The sequence below is a fragment of the Opisthocomus hoazin genome, chromosome 32 (genome assembly GCF_030867145.1).
Source record: "Opisthocomus hoazin isolate bOpiHoa1 chromosome 32, bOpiHoa1.hap1, whole genome shotgun sequence".
In the NCBI taxonomy this organism is placed as follows: Eukaryota; Metazoa; Chordata; class Aves; order Opisthocomiformes; family Opisthocomidae; genus Opisthocomus; species Opisthocomus hoazin.
In genome coordinates, this window is record NC_134445.1 from 3,203,538 (window position 1) to 3,216,288 (window position 12,751).

The window sequence follows — 12,751 nt, forward strand, 5'->3', positions numbered from 1 at the left end:
TCCCGCCAGCCAATCCCAGCCTGCTCCCCACCCTGCCGGTCTCTCATTGGCTCTTCTCACCGGGCGTCTGAAGCCAAGCGGGCGCCATGCCTGCTGAGGGCGTGGCCTCTCTGCTCCACTCCCCAGCGCGAGGGCGGACCGGGGGCCCTAACGGGCGCGTCCTGAAGCTGGCCAGACGCCATCTTTACTGTTGGTCGCTGGCTCCAGCGCGCGTTGCTTAGCAACAGAGCAGGCCGGGGATGCCGGCAAGGCCTAGGCCCCCCGAAACCGAGGGCTCGAGCGCGGCCATTGGCACCGGGGGGTCCGTTTTGGGGAGAAAAAAGCTGTTCTCAGGCCAGGTTGCGATTTTAAGCAACACCGTTGGCACAAGGCGCGGGTGGGCCTGAGCCCGCCACGAGCTGGTTCTGCAGAGCCCCGCAAGGCCTGCGCAAGCTGCTGGGTGCAACCGGTAGCTGGTTCGGAGCATTAGTGCTTCACGGGGAGGTCGTTTTTTAAGCGCCTTCGCTCGAGAAGTGCGATGCCACGGCGGAGTTTCGTCTTCGAAACATCGCTCTGAGTAGCAGCCGGCGACCCGGCCTGCCTGCCAAAGGCGAAGCCCCATTTCAAGCCGCATACGAGCCTTCCATTCGCAGGCGCTTCACATGCAGACCGATCAAACGCAAACCAAAACCCAACAGTTACAAGAAGGGAAATCACGTAATCATAAAATAACAACGCGTTTTCATGTTTTAAATCTGAAGCACAACAGCGGGTAATTGGAGAATGGATATTAGCAATTAGAAAGCGGAACTAAACGCTTAAAATTGCCAAATGGAAAAGGGAGTTCGTAAAGCAGATTGCTCTCTAACATCCAGCTGCTTTGTCAGAACGGCTTTATTTAGGTTATATAGTCTGCTTTAACTTAATTAATAATAATTAATTCATAATAGATAGTGAAAAGTCTCAAGGTCCTCTGAAAAGTAAACATTAATGAGGCTTCCTTGAGGATGATAGTCAAAATTATCGAAGTTTTACAGGAGAACTGATGTCCAGAAGAGACACGACTCCTCCTCCGAGCGAATGGTGAAGCAAAAGAAAGGCGCTGACCTTGACATTTGACCTTGTAGCATGGAAAAAGCATCCAAAAGCCCACTTTGCCCCCATCTGGAAAGCAAGTGGAAGGCCGAGAGCTACACCTGGCTCTGCTGCAAGGCTCTCGTGCACGCACAGCCCATCACGGCACCCCTCGCACACCCACTTCTGCGGAGGTTCAGCTGTTTCAGTGTCAGCCCCAGGGCCTCCTGCAGCTCCTGCCTGTAATTAAATTTTCACAGCTAAGATGTCTCTATTGGCAGATCATATTTATAGGCAGGCGAGTTGTTTTAGTGCCATTCTGAAGAATTAAGGGCGCTTTTGCTCATAAGCAAATTCTCTTCTCTTTTAAACTGTCATCCGCAATCTCGTGCCAATAAAAAGGCACATTATTTTAGATTATTGCCCCCGTGGTGCTTGTAGTGAGTTACTGCGTTAGGTACCGGGTTTCAGCGTTACGCAAATTAGATTCCTTCCATATGTGTTCAGACATCACACTTCCAAACCCTCCTCTGAAACGTGACGGGTGGGAGCTCAAAGGGCGTCAGGAACCGAGCGCCTCAAAAAAGCTTCTCAGAAACCCCCTCACCTGCCAATGTGACGTGGACATGGCAAATGGGCCGTGTCCTACAGCACACGCCGCGTGCTCGCTCCCAGCCCCGGCCCCTGAAAGCTTTGTAGAGTTTTTCTTTCCTCCTTCCTGACTGATGCATGATGAGAGCAGAAGGGTCAGGAGCACCTTTCATATATAGCTTTATTTCAAGGGAGAAGAAAAGACATAAAGATTGAGGGCCTTTTCAGGAGCTGCTTTATTGCGAAGTAATTATATTCCCTTTTGTTTGTGTCGGGGAGGGGAGGGAGAAGCCTTGAAATGTCTCATCTGGGAAACCGTTAATAGAATTTATGCTAATTTGATGATTCCGGCGATTACTGGCGGAAACACTTCACATTTTCAGGCAGCAGAAATTCTCCTCCAGTTCCTCCTGCAGTCTCGCTCCCTTTGGTCTTTAGCCCGTTCACCTCTCCAGGCACCGGAGACTGCTTTGCTGGGCAGCGCTTGCGGACCCCACGATGCGACCAGGACTTTTGCTTATGGCGACGACGATGCGCTTCACTGGCGACCTCGTGCCTCAGTCTTCTGGGGCAAGATACAAAGAAATCTGCCCTGGTACCTCGCTGTGCTAGCAAGCGGCCCTGCAATAACCAACCCTTCCCTCCCAGCCTCATCCGCTGGTGGAGCTTCACAAACACAATTCTCTGTGCCCAGCTCCCGCCTAATTAACTTCAGAATTGCAAACCCATTTGTGCAGCTTTGTGCTCAGGGGAAACCTTTATTAAGTTCCTTTTAATCCAAAACCAGTTAGAACGTGATGGTCTTCGTGAGCAGTCATTCAAAAAGAAAAAAGAGGGGGGGAGAAAGCGGAACTAGGAACTTTAAGACGACAACCTTTCTCCGGGGATGGGGGGGGGGGGAAAGGCAGAAAAAATTATCTTGGGTGCATTTCTCTTGATGCGTTAATAAAGCACAGGTTTCGAAAAGGAATGGTTCAGAAGTGTGAGGGAAACACCCGGCAGGCTGAGCAGGGAGAGCAGCCTGGGTTTAGCCGGAGGAAGCTGGACATTTTGGGGAATTAATTTCCAATTTCTCACGCCTGGCCCGAGCCACAAGCCGGCAGATGGCATCACGCTCATGCCGTTGGGTGGGAGTGGGAGCTGCGGGGCCTCAGCCAACGCTCGGCTGTGCAAATATTGCTCGGCGCATCACCCGTGCGGTCTGCAAGGAGAGGGCCAAAGGAGCCGGGTTTGTGCCGCTGGCCCGAACGACAGCCCGGGTTTATCGGTGGTCTGCTGCCTGCGTGAAGCCGGGATAATTCCTCCAGCGATGACTGGCGTTGGGGTAAAGAGCACTTGGATGGGATCAGCCAAACCCGTCTGCAGCGACACGCGGTCCATCCTCTCTGCTCCTCGTAGCGAAACGGTGCGTTAGTGTCAGCAGAGAAGCCACGGCCTTATCCTGAACTCGTTAAAAAACAATGGGAGTCTCTATTGCCTTCATCTGGCTTTTAATGAATGACCTCTTGTCGCCGGGAGCTGCGTGCGGTGACAAAGGACCTCTGTGGGCTGATATTTATGATTTCATTTAAGTCAGGGAGTAAGCTAAGGGAGAAGGCTGGAAAATAAAAGCTGAGCTGATGTTTCCTGCTTTAAACTCAAGGGATCTTTATCTAGTTTTTGTATCAATACAGTTGTCATCTCTTAAATATTTGAGCAACTCGTAGCCGTGAACACTCCCACGCTGGAAGGACACGCAGGTCACGCTCGGTGGGAGGGCAGGGAGCGACTCCGGCTCTCCCGAGCCCCACACATTCCTTCAGGCCCTAACACTGGGTTGGGGGGAAGGTTTTGCATTCTCCTAGTGCCCCCCCAAAAACTGCACGCTCACAAGCACGCAGAGCTCTGCTGCGAGAGCCCGCGACCTGCTCGCGAGGGGCCGGCGGGCAGCCCCGGGCTGAGCGCAGCCACCAGGTCCGAACACCCCTCCCCACGCCAGCAACTTGCCAACGCTGATAAATTTTTGCCTTTTCCTTCCGCAGGCCTTGGCGGCGGATTAAGCAGCTGGGAGTCTGGAGTGAGAGCGCGTCCCCTCTCCTTTGCCATGCAAACAGAGAAAATTAATCTTCCAGCTTTCTCTGATATTTGGGTTGAATTACAAGCTGGGAGCGGAGATAAAGCGGGGGCAAAAGCATGGTACAGGTACAGCCGAGAGCTGGGCTGCCTGGCGCGGGCCCTTGTCCGTGCAGATAACGGCTCTCCTCCCTGTGTCATGCATAATTCACCAGCACTGCTTCCCTCCATCCCGGTCATCCCTCTCCCCGCTTTCGCTGCTGCTCGTGTGCAGGAACTGGGAGCCTTGCTGTCCAAGCAAGCCCACGCGTGTTGGCTGCGTGTGTGGGGAGCAAGCACACGTGTGTGTCCGGACACACAGCAGCAATGTGCAAATCTCAGCTGCGGTGCAGCTCTCTCTGCAGGTTTGCCCTGGGACAAGGTAAGGGGAAGCCGGAGGCTGACGGAGCAGGGGTACAACGCTGTCACGGGCTGTGCTGGGACAGGCCACCCATGTCCTGCACACCCTGGGCAATACCCGACACCGATTCAACTAAACCAAACCAGCGCATCAACTCCTGCAAGGGCCTAGGGTGTGATTTCACATGCCCATCACATTCCAGCTCCGCTAACCATGCTGTCTCCCTAAATCCCTCTGATGTTATAGTTGGATAGAGGTTACATCCTCTGGGATACCAACCCCAGCATTAACAGACACCAACTGCATTTTATTTGGTCGATCATCCGGCGGCTTCTCTGTACTCTTCTTGACAGAACTGTGCCACACAGAGAGGAAAAGCCATGGAGGTTTTCCATAGCCGCCCAGAACAAAGCAGAAAGAACCCCGGTCACCCCCAGCCACACGGTGAACATAGACACCTGCTTAATTATTTTTGCTTTGTAAATGAAAGCAGTGCCATGAGTTTAATAACCACTGCTTGGGAGTAATTGGGGCGATTATTGTATAGCCCAGGGGGAAAATTGCAGCTTGTTATCTCCAGGGAGTAGCATTAGGATCCAGCAGATAATCAGAACGTTATTTGTTGCACTTTAGATGACATTTCTTATGGATTTAGAAGTGATAGTGATCAAACGGTGTTGTCAGAGCCACCCCCAAACTGGGGAATCCAGAGACCTGTGAGCTAAATAGCATCTGAAGCTGCCCAGGACAGCTGCTCTTCCAGCAGGACAGCACGAATAACAGGCACACATGCCATATTTGAGCTCAAACACTTCCAGATCTGAGCATCACTCATCTCTTTTTAAATTTGATCTCATAAGAGAGGTGACACTCAGGATGCTGCATGAGAGGATGCAAAGTTGGGATATCAGCTCTAACAGATGCCACCAACCAGATCTATACACAGCAATAAGGTTGCTTTGAGACCTTCCCTCCTCTCTTTCTTCCTCCCCACCCCAATGGATAGGCTCTGCCTGACCTCTCACCTCCAGCAGCCCTGAAATTTGAGTCTTGGTGAGGAGCAACGCTCACACACTGCTCCAGCATCGGGACTTCTGTCTGCATGGTCTCACGGAGACCATCAGTGCTGGGCATCCTCCCTGTGCACGTCACGCTTGCTCCCCATCACACAGCTGAGCAGCTCCCATCGCTGTTGCGCTCTCCCTAAGACATTTGTGCATTGTCAGGTAGCAGCTTTCAGCTCCTGGAGGATTTCGGAGCTGGGAGAGCCAGTTCCAGCAAACCCAGACATGGTGAGTGGGCAAGATGCAGCACAGCTCCCGGCGATGCCTCCCAAACACTGGCCCTTCTCTTGGCACCCCAAACTGTGCTCATCCAGCCTGGCCGCAGGGGTGGAAAGAAGATTTTTAGCAAGGCTAAACCCAGCCAGAGCCTTTGGTGCTCTCTCGCTTATAGGTTTACTGCACAGGAGTGTCCACAAACACTGGTTTGGGCTCTGCTCCTGGGGACGGGCTCGTGGAGGACATGGCAGCACCTCAGCACCCACACTACGCCAACAACGAGGATGCTGCCAGGCCCTGGAGAGCGCTGAGCCAAGGCAAGCTCTGCTATCGATCCCTCAATCAATGGCAATTCGAGGCCTGGAAATGACAGCGTCTTTTTTTAGTCCTCAGTTCCCACCCAGAGCTGGGTGCGGGGAGGAGGGAGCTCACTCAGGTTTAGCAATAATCCAAAGCAGAGACGGGAAGAGCCTTTCTTGCGGCAGGTGGGTTGTTTAACAAATTGAACACAGAACGAGACAAAAGGCACCGAGGAAGGAGATCTGGCGGGACTGGACCTTTATCTCCAGCACGTTGGCAGCCAAAGCTTTGTGCAATATTTATCAAGGGTGAGCGAGCAGGAGAATCGGCAGCCGATGCAAAAGTGAGGAATTAAAGCCACTGCCATCCTTATCTCCCCGGCAGATACGCAAGGGGAGGGGTGGACAGGAGCTTCGAGCCAGCCCAGGGCAATCGAGTTTGAAACCATCTGTGGATTTAACGAGTCCAAACTTTATTAGCTCAGCTGATGGGAAGCAGAGCAGAAGCACCAAGGAAGGCAAACCAGCACATCCACATCCTCCGGCTGCCAGAGCTGAGCACGCTGCCTCCAGGCAGGCATTTCCACTGGGAAGTCCTTCGTGTCGCTGGTCAGGCATTGCATGGCTGGAGGGACACGGCAAAGCTGGCCCAAAGGCACCAGAGGTCTTTGAAGCCCAGTTAAAATTCACTTTTAAACCAGGGAGTAGAGGAGCTGCTACTCTTTCTCTCCCAATTTTGCTCAGCAGTGAGACAAAGGCAAACGATGCTCTGCCCTCGGGTTTCAGAGTCATTCGTATTTTCAGAGTCAGGGATGCAACTGTCTTGCAGAGAGCAGATACTGCTTGGCACTTCGCAGCTGCCCCATGAATACGCCTCAAGAGACACAGCCAGGAAAACCACAGGGAAAGGACGGATACGACCTCAATAATATCTGCAGAGCTCCGGGTTGGTCCACCGAGGGTTTTTGCAGGCAAGCCATCCCCAGGGAGGGCAGCTCAGCTCCCGCAGCGACCAGCCGGGTCCCCTGGCCCCTCCGGCACGTGCGGCTCCTGCAGCTGCGGGTGGCGAGCAAAGGACTGCTTCATCTCCACCGTCCCCTGGGAATCCCCAGCTCTCACATAACGTGCTGGTAATTAACTCACTTATTGGCTTCGCTTTTGCTGAGATTGCACGTTCAAGATGGGCTCCATCTGCTCCTTGCACGGGCTTGGCTGCCAAGGGAGGGTAGCAAACCCCCCTGTTTATCGTGAGGGAAACATGTCATTTCTGTAAACGAGGGACAACGCTAAGGCCGCGCCGGGCACCAGCAGCAGCCCTCTGCCAGCGGCTGCGGGTCCAGGCAGCCCAGCCCCACCAGCCCTTTCACCACACACCAAACTGATGCCAACCACCCTCCTCCTCCAGCCACCCACCAGCCCCAGACCTGGCTCCACCAGGCCCACCGCAGCCCCCAGCTTCGTTATATTGCTTTAGGGGATTTGCATCTCCCCATTTCATTTCTCTTCAAGGCAAATAAGAGCACAAGAAGCCAAGTGGGACCCCATTTTTGAAGATGCCAGACTGCTGCATGTCAGGCGGTTGCTGGGAAGAAGACGCACTGATATATACGCCTGGAGCATATAGTGCTGTATTCCCTCTCTGCACAACACAATTCCTCCTGGAGAAGCGGGACACGGGCACCAAGGAACAGCAACACCGGAGTAACCCCTAGCCACAGCCCTTCCCAGGCAGGTTCCCCCCTTTGGACTCGATGCAGTTCCCACAGATCCTCCCCAGGTTATTCCAGCCGCTCTCACAGAGCTGTAGCGGCAAATCTCAGCTTAGCTCCGAGCAAAGCAGCGCAGAGCACGTGGCGCTCGCCGGGTCCCCCAGCACCCATCTGCACCGCCTTTGTCTCCTCAGCCTTTGAGCGGTGCTTTTCCTCCTCTCTGCTGCAAAGAAACGCGTTAGTTGCAACATTGCTTTAATTTGTTTGCCAGCTTTCAGAGAGCGGAGAGGCTCGCTGCTCCCATCGGTGCCATTTGGAGGATGTTTGCACGCCGGCGGTGTTAACCCTTCGGCTCCTGCGCGATCGCTCAGGCTGCCGGAGCGTGTTTGCACACCCAAGACACACGAGCTGCCTTCTCCATCACCGCTCCCCAGCGCTCGGGGCCACGGCGAGCGTGTGCCGCTGCCCCGACCTGGCACTTACCAGATGGGGGGATCCATTTCCCCTCCCAGCTAGCCTCAGCGTTTCCTTAATGAGATGAGTTTTGTTGTGACCACAACCAGTGTCAGAGGGAATAAAAGAAAATGTGATCTGAACCGGCTCCGTGGCAGTGACAAGGACACGGGGACAAGCAGCCGCTAGCAAAGCCAGGGTAGCGCGGGCAGAGAAATGGTATCGGGTGAGCGGCGCAGCGCGGGGGACTGGGCTGGATCTGCACCCAGGGAGGAGCTGGGGGGATCCTGTTGCCCTGCACCCCACACCACACATCCCAGCGTCTCACCTCTGTGTGCACGCACGCCATGTCGGCACCCGCTCGTGGCCTGGGACTGCAGTTTGCCTTTGCTGGACGCATCTGCGGGAACACCGGCGTGGCTACCGATGGCACGCGGCGTTTCTGCTCACGTAGCTCCAAAGCAGCTCCAGCTTCTGATACGGAGATCAGAGCAGCGAAGAGAGCAAGGAACCAGGAGGGATGGCCTCGGGCAGCGCTGTAGGACTGCAAGCAGCTGCACAGATCCCTGCTTGACCCAGCCACAGCCCAGCATCCTGTGAAAGGAGCTTGTTTGGTCTCTGCCCCACACTTCCAGATATGGGTCCTGTCCAGCCTGGGCATCCTCAGACCCTCCAGGCCAGGGGACCAGCCCCTGGGCTGTCCATGTCCCAGATGAGAGGCTTTTTCTGAACACCGTGAGGATGGCAGGAGCCAGTCAAGGTGGAATTGGTGCATGGGGAAAGTGTTTCACAACAGCTGTTGAGCAGTAGCCAGTGGTTTTGCATTGCCTCACGCTAATTGCTTGAGCTAATGAAGCTGCACGCTCAGCTCAGTGACTTTCCACCGGGTTTCCATCCGCCTTTGGTTTGTGATGTGCCGCTCACAACTCCGGAAAGCTGCAGCTGATCGATCGCAAGGTTTCTGGGGTGGCAAAAGAGAAGACAAAGCCCCAAAGGGGCTGTAAAAAACACGGCTGCCCCGAAGCAGGTGAAGGGCACTCGGATCCGAGAGCAATGAGCAGCAAGAGGAGAAAATCCCAGATATTCAGACTCAGGTGTGCAATGCCGGCGCTACATAGACGCAGCGATACGGCTCTTCCCGAGGCTGCTGGTCAGGAGACACACCTGCTTCCCTGCAGGAGATGGGCCCTGAGAAGTTCATCATCTGGCCCTTGGGGATGGTTTCCACTGCTGAAACCCCAGGAGAGCCCGAGCCACCTTCCCTATGGCTCTCTGTGTCTCCAGGCCCCCCACACCCGCGCTGCGAGGTGCCTGGTTGTTAAGTGGTTCAACCGCCTTTTTATCCCAGGGTTCTGAAGGTTTAAATAGAAAGATATCAAAATAAAAGATAATTGTTGAGAAAGATGAATAGGGGGGAGGGAAAAAAAAAAAATGATCAGCACGGAGGAACTCTTGTCTAATTTCTCACCCACGCAGAGCACAGTGATATTAGTGCCTTCAACTCTGGTTCATAAAAGCTTTCATGGCTTTATTACCAGCTCCCTGAACAGCTTGTCCTTTTAATAAGCCAGGGCCTCCAGACAGCATATCTGCCCACGGGAGATCCCATCAGGACGTGGTTAATCCGGGCAGAAATAGCACAGAGCATCATTGCACTCACCTGACCAAGGAAGTCCTCATCTGAGGCAGGAAAAGGTTAAAAAACACCCTGAAACACAAGTGGGAGAGGGGAAGGTGGGAGACGGGAGCTGCTTCTCTGCCGGGGCCTTGCCGCTGCGGTGTGGCACCCGATTAATTGGTGTTGCCGGGTGTCCTCGCCTTCCCCATCAGCCCTGCTCTCCACTGCCGCCAGCTTTGGCCACGGAGGCCTTTAATTATCCAAACTGCTGTCCCTCACAAAATTAAATGCCGCTGAGGATGACTCAGTGTTTAATGGACTGGCTGCTCCTCGCGCCGGGAGAGCCAAGCGGGTGCAAGCGAGAGCACAGCACAACACGGCATAAATCAGACGGAGACACTCTGCACGGGGGCGAGTGACCCAGCAGCTCAGAGCCGGGAAGCAGGCAAGCTGCTGATTTTAAACAGTTGCGTTTTTACTCAGGACAACCCTGTCGGTAACTCCTGCGAGGAGCAGCTCCGGGCGCTGCGGCTCGACCCTCCGCCCAGGCTGTCTTTGACCCTTGGCATCTGCTACCACTTGGGTGACAGGGACGTGCTTGATTTAGAAATCCCACAGCATCACCGAGCTGCTCGCACTGCATTCTCGTTTCTCAGGATTTAGATACAGTGGTTTCCTTTGGAAAGGTCTCAGAAATGGTCAGGCATGGCTTAAATGGCAAGAGCAAATAAGATCCAAAAAATGCAACCCAAGGCTTATATCTCTTCCTCTGTTTGCCGACCCCGGATGGCAACGTGCTCTGGGCCAGCCAAAGCCAGCAATAGCAAGAAGCAGCTCTGCTAATAGCCTCGTTAGTCTCACCAAGATGCTGAGGCTTTGGCTTCCAGCAGATAATTAACGACGTGCTCATGAATTAGGAAGCCCTGGACCTCTACCAGCACCTATGTGGAGGGAGCTTCTCTTAGTTCAGAGCTGGAGCAAAGCGACGCCTCGAGAAGTAGCCCAGAGCGATGGGGACAGCTAACGGGGACCGGGAGCAGTGGTACCCAGACCCATGCAGGTGCAACAGCCAGAGCTACCCCACCACCGAGGAAGACACATGCAAAAAGTCCTAGTAAGGTCCCATAGTGCCTCATTTGAATACAATTTACTGTTGCTAATGATGCTGATGGTTATTTCCCCAAGCTAGGAAGTGTTTGGCCCCAAAATGGGCTCCTGGAAGCAATTTCAGATGAGCAATCTGTAATACCGGAGCTGATGGAAGCAATTTGCAACCCATTAGCAGAGATCGGCTCTGAAGATATTTTACATGTCACTCAGCCCAGGTTCGAGCAGGGCTTGAATTTTTTGTCCCTCCTGTAAAATTTCTGGCCTGGGTGGGACGAGGCGGCTGGACACCGCACCAGCCTTGCCAAACCCACCGATGTCAAGGGTTAGAGCAACACCAGGCACAGAGCAAACAACGGCACCGTCCTCCCAGCGAGCAGCTGAACACCAGAGCACCACCTCTGTGGCCCCGGCAGCGAGCAGAAAGGGCTTTGTGGCATGCCACATCGGTGGCCTTTCAATTAAAACTCTCACCTTAAACACACAATGCGATCCTGGAGACTGCAGGGCCAGTCACACCCAGAGCCGTCACAGCCTGGGAAGGGAAGCGGTGGTGCTCAGCACCTCCAGCACCCACAGTACTTAATAGACCATTATGAATTAAATTGCCTCCTGTACAGCAGCTGGGCAGCGCATGCAGATAAAGAAGCAATTTGCAAGCCAGAGCTGCCTTGACAGAGGGAGCAATAGCAGGGCATAACCCAAAAAAAGCATGGAAAAACCACAAAAAAAGCATGGAAAAGCATCTCTTACCCATCCTTGCAAACCTATCCTTGCCCTGGGGATGCTCTTCCAAGAAGCAGGTTGGAAGTTTGTTTCCGTGACAGAGGTGCATATGGCAGAGCAGGGACAAACATTGCTCAGAAGGTGAGAAAAAAGCCCAAGGGCTTGAGCTGTCGCTTGGCCCAAGCTCCTGAGGTGTTCCAAAGACACGCCAGTGCCTGCCCGTCTGCTGGAGCCTGCACTGGGAGCCTCAGCATTGCAGCACCTTGCCTTAATTACTTTTTTTTCCACGCTAATTGAAGCTGTGAGCATCCCATAGGGGAGCACTGCCTACTGGATCTGAACTGGGACAAAGCACTCATTTTGCTTAAGAAGGACACAGCTACAACTGCTCCCCACTGCCCACCCCTCTGGGGTCCCCTTTAAGCTCTGGTGCCTGGTGTCTTCCTGCTATCAATTATCACCTGGGGCTGATTATCAGCTCCTCTCCCATCCCACAGCCCTCAGCTGGGTCTCTCCCAGCAGAAATCAACACAACCCTCACGTGGTTCCCCCAAAAAATAACGCGGAAGTGCTGATGCTCCCCACGCTCCACTCGACTCCAAGGATGCAGCTGCATCCTTCCTGGCCAGGGGCCAGCGGTGCGGAAGTCTCCTCCTCCCCGGCTCCCGCAGGAAAGGGTCCTGGGGCGTTCGGGGGACCCCCGAGACCCCCAGGAAACCTCCTGTCCAGCCAGGGTGGGTTGGAGATGCAGAACCTCTTCATTGGGGTTTTCCACTGGGTGGAAAGCAAGGGCTTGCAAGTAGGTCCCCGTGCGCATCCGCTCCGGCCTGAAGCCCCATCCCTCCCTGCACGCAGCCCTGCCGCTGCCGGTGGATTTACTGTCAATAAAACCACTGCAGAGAATGACTTGTCATCTGGAAGAAAAGAAAAAGTGGGGGGAGGAAAAAAAAAACAACCCCTTTTTCGACGTTCTTATCAGCACATCCTTCTCCGGGTTTCTGTCCAGAGCCCTAATGGAGAGACGGCCGTCAGCAGGCAGTTGTCGTCCAGGCAAGGAGCAATGCCGACGCGCTGCGGGACGGCGCGGGGAAGGGAAAGGCAGAGCTGGTGCCAACTGGAAACGCGAACGCCGCTCTCCCGGCCTTGCAGCTGCGTTTCCAGGCACTGGCAGGGTGGTCCCTGAGCCCAGTGGTGAGCAAGGGGGGGCATTGGCTCATGGGGGTGTCCCTGGGCCCCATCTCCCCCAGCAGGTCCCGCTGCAAAACCCTGCGTTCCTGCTCGGGCAAGGACCCGGTTTGGGGGAGGATGCTCCAGAAAAGGACCAAACCAAGCACGCCCAAGACACTGGATGGGAGACAAGGTGCACGTGCCTGACCCTGCTGTACCCCAAACCGCCCACGCTCCCGGTTAGCCGCAGCTCAGGCAGGGCCGGGGCGCTGGGAAGGCGCCTTTGGGCAGGGACA